This window comes from Trifolium pratense, linkage group LG4, assembly GCF_020283565.1.
Source record: "Trifolium pratense cultivar HEN17-A07 linkage group LG4, ARS_RC_1.1, whole genome shotgun sequence".
Lineage (NCBI taxonomy): Eukaryota > Viridiplantae > Streptophyta > Magnoliopsida > Fabales > Fabaceae > Trifolium > Trifolium pratense.
The window spans coordinates 59210728-59218091 of NC_060062.1; the positions used below are offsets into that span (position 1 = coordinate 59210728).

The window sequence follows — 7364 nt, forward strand, 5'->3', positions numbered from 1 at the left end:
AATATCTTGGCAGTCCCTCTTAATGGGCCTTGGCTAGTCCAGCCCATTAAGAGGACCTTTGGCCCAGAGCTGGGGGCTATAAATACTCTCCCTCTTGGGAGAGCAAGGTAGAACATTATTCATTATCACAATTACTCTCTCTCTCTAACTTCTCTCTAGTATCTCTTTTGCTCTCTACCTTTACTGACTTAGGCATCGGAGCACTTGCAGGTACAACCCCCCCTCCGTGGATCATCTGCTCGGACCTGCTGCCTATCACCTGCTCAACGGACTTCCAGCTGGCCTTCTACCTGTTCTGATCAACAGTTAAGATCAATAATAATTACTATTTCATTATAAAACACTTTACTCTTACTACATACTACCCGCAAAGAAGCAAAGTTCCGATCAACTATCAAAAGAATAACAAAATATTTACTATTAGCTTTCTAGTACATATGGTTGCACGCAAAAGGTGAACTTATGCACAACTCAATAGTCACATCTTTACATACCACAACGTTTTTCATTTTTTATTTTCTTTTACCACTAATTTAATCTGGTTTGAAAGTCAATTCTAACATAAAGTGGTTCCAACCATCTCCCAATCACAACGCCGTTCATCATCAACATCATTTCATCATCTTCACCGTCGCCAACATTTGAACGAACCAAACACAAAATGGTGAAAAGAAAACAGGTTAGAACTATATTTTTACTTTTATTTTAGGAATTAGGTTTTATTTTGGTTTGGATTGACTCTGTGAGACACGATTTGTTGTTCTGAGTTTATATTTGTTGTTCTGAGTTTATTTGGGAATTAGAGCTATATTTTTACCCTTGATTTGTTGTTCTGAGTTTATGGTTTTTCGGTGGTGGTGGTGGTCGTGATCTGCTGCACCTGTTACTATTAGGTTGAGGAAGAAGAAGAAAACAATTAAATTCTGACCCGACCCATTTAACTTATTTATGTTTGGCTTTCTCATATAAGCCCATTGTGAATGGATATTTAGGATTTGGGAATGTATATTGCCGGTATGCAATCTGATGAAATTACCTAGAATTTTTTTATTTTGTGGAAGAATCTTAAGAAGTATATTAGGCATTGTTACAAGTTCATACTCTTAATTGTGTTACTTTTTCAATGGAAACAATAACCAAGTTCACACAAGATATATAATGATTCAAAAAGATATCAAAAATATTAAATGATAATACTCATAGTTTGTTTATGCCTTGCCTTTCTTGTCGTATTTGTGATCTTTGGCTGGTGTTTGTCTGTTTGAATGGTTTCCACATTTGTGGGAATATGTGATAATGTCTGCTATCTAAGTGAAACCATTAGGCAAGGATTTTGGTTTCAGTGGGAATATGTGATATGACAATGTTTGTTGATATGTTAGTATCATAAACCCCTAATTTGTATGCATCTTCTGCTTGCACTAGAGAAACACCAAGTAAAACAAGAATAACAAAATGCAGCAGATAGAAACATGTGATTCTCATTGCCTCTACAATTAACCAATAGAAAAAACATGGTTACATTTTGAGATAAGAATGTTGGAAACTAAGAACTGAAAATGAAACATCACTTTAATATTCAAATTTCTTAGAATGAGCGGGGAGGAGTGAACGTTGTGATAGAACAAACCTCATGATAAATATTTCCTGAGAAAACTCCCTCTGCATATTTTCATTTATACTACCATTCTTAAATACTTTGATAGCCACATCTTTATTGAATACTTTGATTCTGATATGCTATTCTAAGTTGATTTTGATTTTGCTTTTGATCTTGATTTTAATTTTGATTCTGATATGCATAATGTTGTTTTCATTCTGATGTTGAATGATTTTGATTTTGATTTAGCTTGTATTGATTCTAATTTGATTTTGAAAATGATTTCAGTAGTTTATACATTGAAACCATTACTCTTGGTAAATGGTTTCAGTGTATAACTTTCTGAAACCATAAAACCATACTTATGGTTTCATAAATATCATTTTCTCTAATAGAATAATTCCAACATTTAAAAGAGATGAATATGAATTCTTACCAAATTTATTACTATGTGTCTGTTGTTTTGCAGGATTCTAGGATGGGAACATGTTTTGACTCCTTTAATGAGTATTCCTTGAAGGCTTTTTTTGAACAAGAGTATTCCTTGAAGGTTGGTAATGTGAATCAGATTGTTGAGATCTCTTCAACTTTGGAACTATAGGAACTTTAAACCCTTCAGTTCATTTTGATGACAGAAGTAATTTGATATTGAGAATGAGAATAAGAGTAGGGGAAAGTTGAACAAAATTAGAGAAATACAATCAAAATAATAACTTGCATCTTTCAAAAATTTGTCAAAGATACATTCCAACAAAACTCATCTCATAGTTTATTGGAGATTACTGAGGATATGTGTGACAGCAAGACTGACCCTGTATGATACTGATGTGCAAACTAGTAGACTCCCCAACTTGATTTCTATTCTATTCAGTTAGTTATGACAGTTATTTTTGTAATTTTTCTGCTGTGTCAATTATGTTGTAATCCATTTGTATATAAAGTTTCATCTCAAAGTAACGAATTATGGATTTTTTTCAGTCTCTGACATGTGAGTTGGTGTATGAAGAATTGGTTCATGTCTTAATTCCCAATTTGGTGGAGAAGGCATATTTGTTATTTATTATGAGTTATGTCATTTTGATATTATTGAGCATGACTATTATACACCAAAAAGGAAGAATCTGACTTTCACATTGTTGAAAATCAGTAATCTATCATTTTCATTTTACTTGTAGTTTGAATAAAGATGAACACTCATATTAACTGTAGAATGTGATATACTTGAGATGAAGTTATGTGATTGTTGTGTTTATCTATTGGTGGGTTATACACTCATATTACTTGTAGTTTGGATAAAGATGAGCACTCATATTAACTGAATATTATTAGCCCGTGATGAATTTGTACGCTGAAACCATTACTCTTATTAAATGGTTTCAGTAAGTTATACACTGAAACCATTAGTCTTGTTAAATGGTTTTAGTTACATATACACTTTTGATAAAAGGTTCAGGAACTTCCATTAGTTGAAACTTACTTAAGGATGGTCTTCGAATCAACCCATTTGAAGGACGTGCATTTGAATTCAACACATCACCTCTCTTCCGAGGTTTGAGGTTCATGGGTTGATTCGAAGACAATTCTCCTCTCTTCGAATCTAATACCTTGATTGTATATACTTGCTTGATAGTCTTATATGAGATACCAAAATACTTGTCTAATGGTTTTGTAATAGAACATTATTATTGTTAAATGATTTTAAATAAAGATTATATACTGAAACCATTACTCTTGTTAAATGGTTTCAACATGTTATACACTGAAACCATTAGTCTTGTTAAATGGTTTCAGTGTTGTTAACCCATTAATATTGACTATGAGGGTAACAAAAAAAAATATTGATCACAAGCATTCTCCTCCTCCCTCCTTTAATAATTTTCTTTCAAACAAAATACAAAATTCTCTTATATCTTTCCTCTCATCTCTCAAAGTCACTCCCATTTTTTCCATCTTAAGTCTTAACTATAAAAAAACCTAAATCTTTTTACCTTTCACACCAAAAGATAATTCATAAAGAACTAGACAAGTAAAAGAAACATCACACTAATTCTCGCAATTCTTGACTTGAAAAATTATACACTGCTTAGTCCATATCAATAGTAGTAGTTACTAGTATATTTATAATCCATTGACTAATGTTATACACTGAAACCATTAGTCTTGTTAAATGGTTTCAATATGTTATACACTGAAACCATTAGTCTTGTTAAATGGTTTCAGTGTTGTGAACCCATTAATATTGACTATGTGGGTAAAATAGATTTTTCAAATCCTTAATATTGGCATTTATAAGTGAATGTAATAGAACATTATTATTGTTAAATAATTTTAAATAAAGATTATACACTGAAATCATTACTATTGTTTAATGGTTTCAACATGTTATACACTGAAACCATTAGTCTTGTTAAATGGTTTCAGTGTTGTGAACCCATTAATATTGACTATGAGAGTAAAATAGATTTTTTAAATCCTGAATATTCAAACCATTATTCACAACCTATAGTACACACTTATTCACAAATGCATTTCCATTTTCGCCTTAAACTATAGAACAAATGTGATCAATAACCAAGCACTACCATCACCCCTATCTTATTGAACCAATATGATCTATACAGTTTGACTTGAGCTGAAGAAGAAAAACCAAGACTCTTCAACCGAACCTACAATTTAACATGGGTGATGACCAAATTAGTAACTTATTAGCAACATAAAATTTTATTAGCCTGCTACTTTTATCATCACTGAAACAAACAAAAATGAGACTCGTACTTGTTCCAGAATGAATGCAATCTTCTCAGTTTTAGCCATGACACCAAAAGTTTCCACCTGTTAAGATTACCCATTAAATAAGTGAACCAAACAATAATTTCTACTAATCAGTATCATCCAAAAACAAAGATACACAAAAGCCATGAAAACATAACAAGTTCACACTGACCGCAATTTCTTGCATCAGATCAGCAGCCTCAGCAATAAGCCCCTGTTCTTCCTTAATCTTGGCAAGTTTCTTGGCCAATCGTGCTCTCTCAATCTCAACGTATATCTAAGAAGAACACGGTACAACATACAAATAGCCAAAACATATCTCTTATAAGATGGATAACTCTGTGAAAAGATAATAAAACACAATGGAGAATTCAAACATAACTAACTAACCTTCCCTGCAGATACACTGATCAGTAATATTTATAGGGAAAAATTCCAAAATTCCATGAAAAAATAAATTATTATTATAGGATAAAAAACATAATTCCATCAAAAGTAACAACATTTATTGATATTTTTAGTATGTGTAAAAAACCACAAAAAGATCGAAGCGAGTAATAACTTGTACCTGACTCAAACTCAATAACAACAATTTGTATCAGTCTAAAACAAGACAATGAATCACATAGCAAGATTACTTTCAATACATATTTTTTAAACAACTAAGAGAGATATTTCATAAAGAATAGACTAAAGGGTACTCTAATCCAAATACAAAATGAGAAAAGGACAATCCAAAAAGAATTAAACTATCTAGTCAACTGATCTTAAAATAAACTTTCTAAACACAACCCCTGTGCATCATTTAAGCCCTCTTTTATCTAGCCATTTACATTCTATCGAACCATTTACAGCCTAAATAAACTATGTGAAACTGTTTAAATACAACTTTTTTTTTGGTTGATAAATAGCCTATTTTATTGAATTCAACTAGGTACACCAAATTCAACAGACTACAAAATCTGTCAAGACACCAAGAAGTATTATAGCGAACAACATCTTTTCATCCAATACCAATAGCAGCAACACGCCAGATAAAAAACAAGACACTCCCTAGTTTGCACCCAATACCAAAATCTCAGTGAAGAATTATGACATCAGACCAGTGGCCAATATCTTAACCCTTCTTTAGTTTCTAGACAGCTAGATTGTCCATATTACCAAAATTCATAAAATTTGTTTTGCATCAAGGCATTCCAAAAGCTGATAAGTTACAATAAATATCTAACAAAAATACCAAATAATAAACATTAGACCATTATCATCAAAATTCAAAGTAGCCTAACTAGTACTTCCCTTACAACAGACCTGTAGCAATCATTTCACAGAGAAGTTTCTTTGCTTTATCATTCTCATCATTTTCAAAGAGAGCACGGATAATTGTTTCATAAGTTACAGCATCAGGAATGCAACCATTGTCTTTCATTTTCGACACCACGGCCATAGCTAATCAGTGTTTTGATCAGTGTTTTGATAAGTTCAATACGAGTTTCAATATCCGGTGTCTTATCAATATATTCCATAGCCTGCTGGACCATAGCGGTTACAACCTGCGTCTTCAGCCAAACAAGGAGAACTAATCACTTTACAAATTCGCTCTTCCCCTCTTCCTTTCCTGAGAGCTAACCTTGTTGTGGTTGCATGAGCCATAATATTGCCTCCAATAGGCTTGACTTGGGGTCTAGCAAACATTGCAGAACCATCTACCTGTGAAACTACTTGATTTGTTAAGACAACAGCCACGCCGAATTGCAATTAAATCACATAAAATAAGAGCTCAATTGCAGCTCAACCTACAATCACAGTTTTAGAAATGCAACAAATACACATCAAACTCACTTCATAATTCAAATTATCATCATCATAATTTACCTAGCTTAACACAATCACAATCTCCAAACAAGACTACTCAATTCAGCAACATCTAAAAAAATCAGAATCTAACAAAAGCAATCTTAAATTCAATAACTAATTATAGCTAATCTAAGTCTTCAAAAATATAACCCTTACTCAAAGATCGAGTTTCACAGTCTAAAATCTTAACAAGTTCAGAATCTAACAAATCAAATTAAGATTAAATTAACAATACTCAAACACAATTGAAGCATAATTAAGCAAAAACAAAAACCCTTTCATACATCATAGCTCTCTCTATTGGTCATATTAGTGAGTGATAGTCTTTTTTGTGAAACCAAATTACTTGCCTAATGGTTTCAGGCAAAAACAACATTAATGGATGAATTTAAAAATCATGAACATTAATAAAAAATCAAAACCTAGAAGCTAATAGAATATCAGAAACAAAATCAAATTAACAAGGAAAAACGAAACTTACATAATCCCAAGATGAAATTAGAATATTGTTAGAGTTAGGCGCAAATTGAATCTCCAATTTCGAGAATTCAATCGCAGCTTCTGAGTGACGGAGAAGACGATACACAGAACAAACACAACGGCGAAGTCACAGTGGCGATACAGAGAAGAAACACGAACACGACGGCGAATCACGGTGGCGATGAACAGAAGAAACACAGTGGCGATAGAGAGAAGAAAGACGGTGGCGATTCAGAGAAGAGAAGGCGAAGTGGAGAAGTGAGAGATGTGTGATCCTGTGACTCAGGTTCACAGGGTGACAACTTGAGATCGTAACACGTGGCAAAAAAAATTCCATGATCAAGTGGCTGTAATTCACTTATGCATCATACATAAATTTGGACTTATGGATATTAACTTTTGCCTTTAAATTTGGGTCTTAAAAATTGTTATTTATGATGATATACTTTTTTTTATAAAAAAGATCATGATTTTTTTTTCTTTTTGGTTAATAAGAAGATAAAAGTATTTTTTTTTGGTATAGATAAAAGTAATTTTTATGTCTACTATAAAAATAAAAACAAATTTTTTACAAAAAAAAAGCCATAAATTTCTCAACTATTTCCAACATCCATTTAATTCTCAACTACCCATTTCTTATTCTTGTCTCTTCTCTCTT

General features: G+C 32.3%; 2 long non-coding RNA genes across 2 annotated transcripts; one reads left to right on the top strand and one right to left on the bottom strand.

Annotated features, from left to right (window-relative positions):
• Window positions 1-386: 386 nt before the first annotated feature.
• Window positions 387-2681, top strand: LOC123923037. The gene is made up of 2 exons (XR_006814257.1): window positions 387-679; window positions 2070-2681. It is a non-coding gene; the product is annotated as an uncharacterized LOC123923037 (long non-coding RNA).
• Window positions 2682-4040: 1359 nt separating this feature from the next.
• LOC123923477 lies at window positions 4041-7110 on the bottom strand. The gene is made up of 4 exons (XR_006814408.1): window positions 6708-7110; window positions 4545-6165; window positions 4376-4432; window positions 4041-4266 (listed from the first exon to the last, which is right to left on the bottom strand). It is a non-coding gene; the product is annotated as an uncharacterized LOC123923477 (long non-coding RNA).
• Between the last annotated feature and the right edge of the window lie 254 nt (window positions 7111-7364).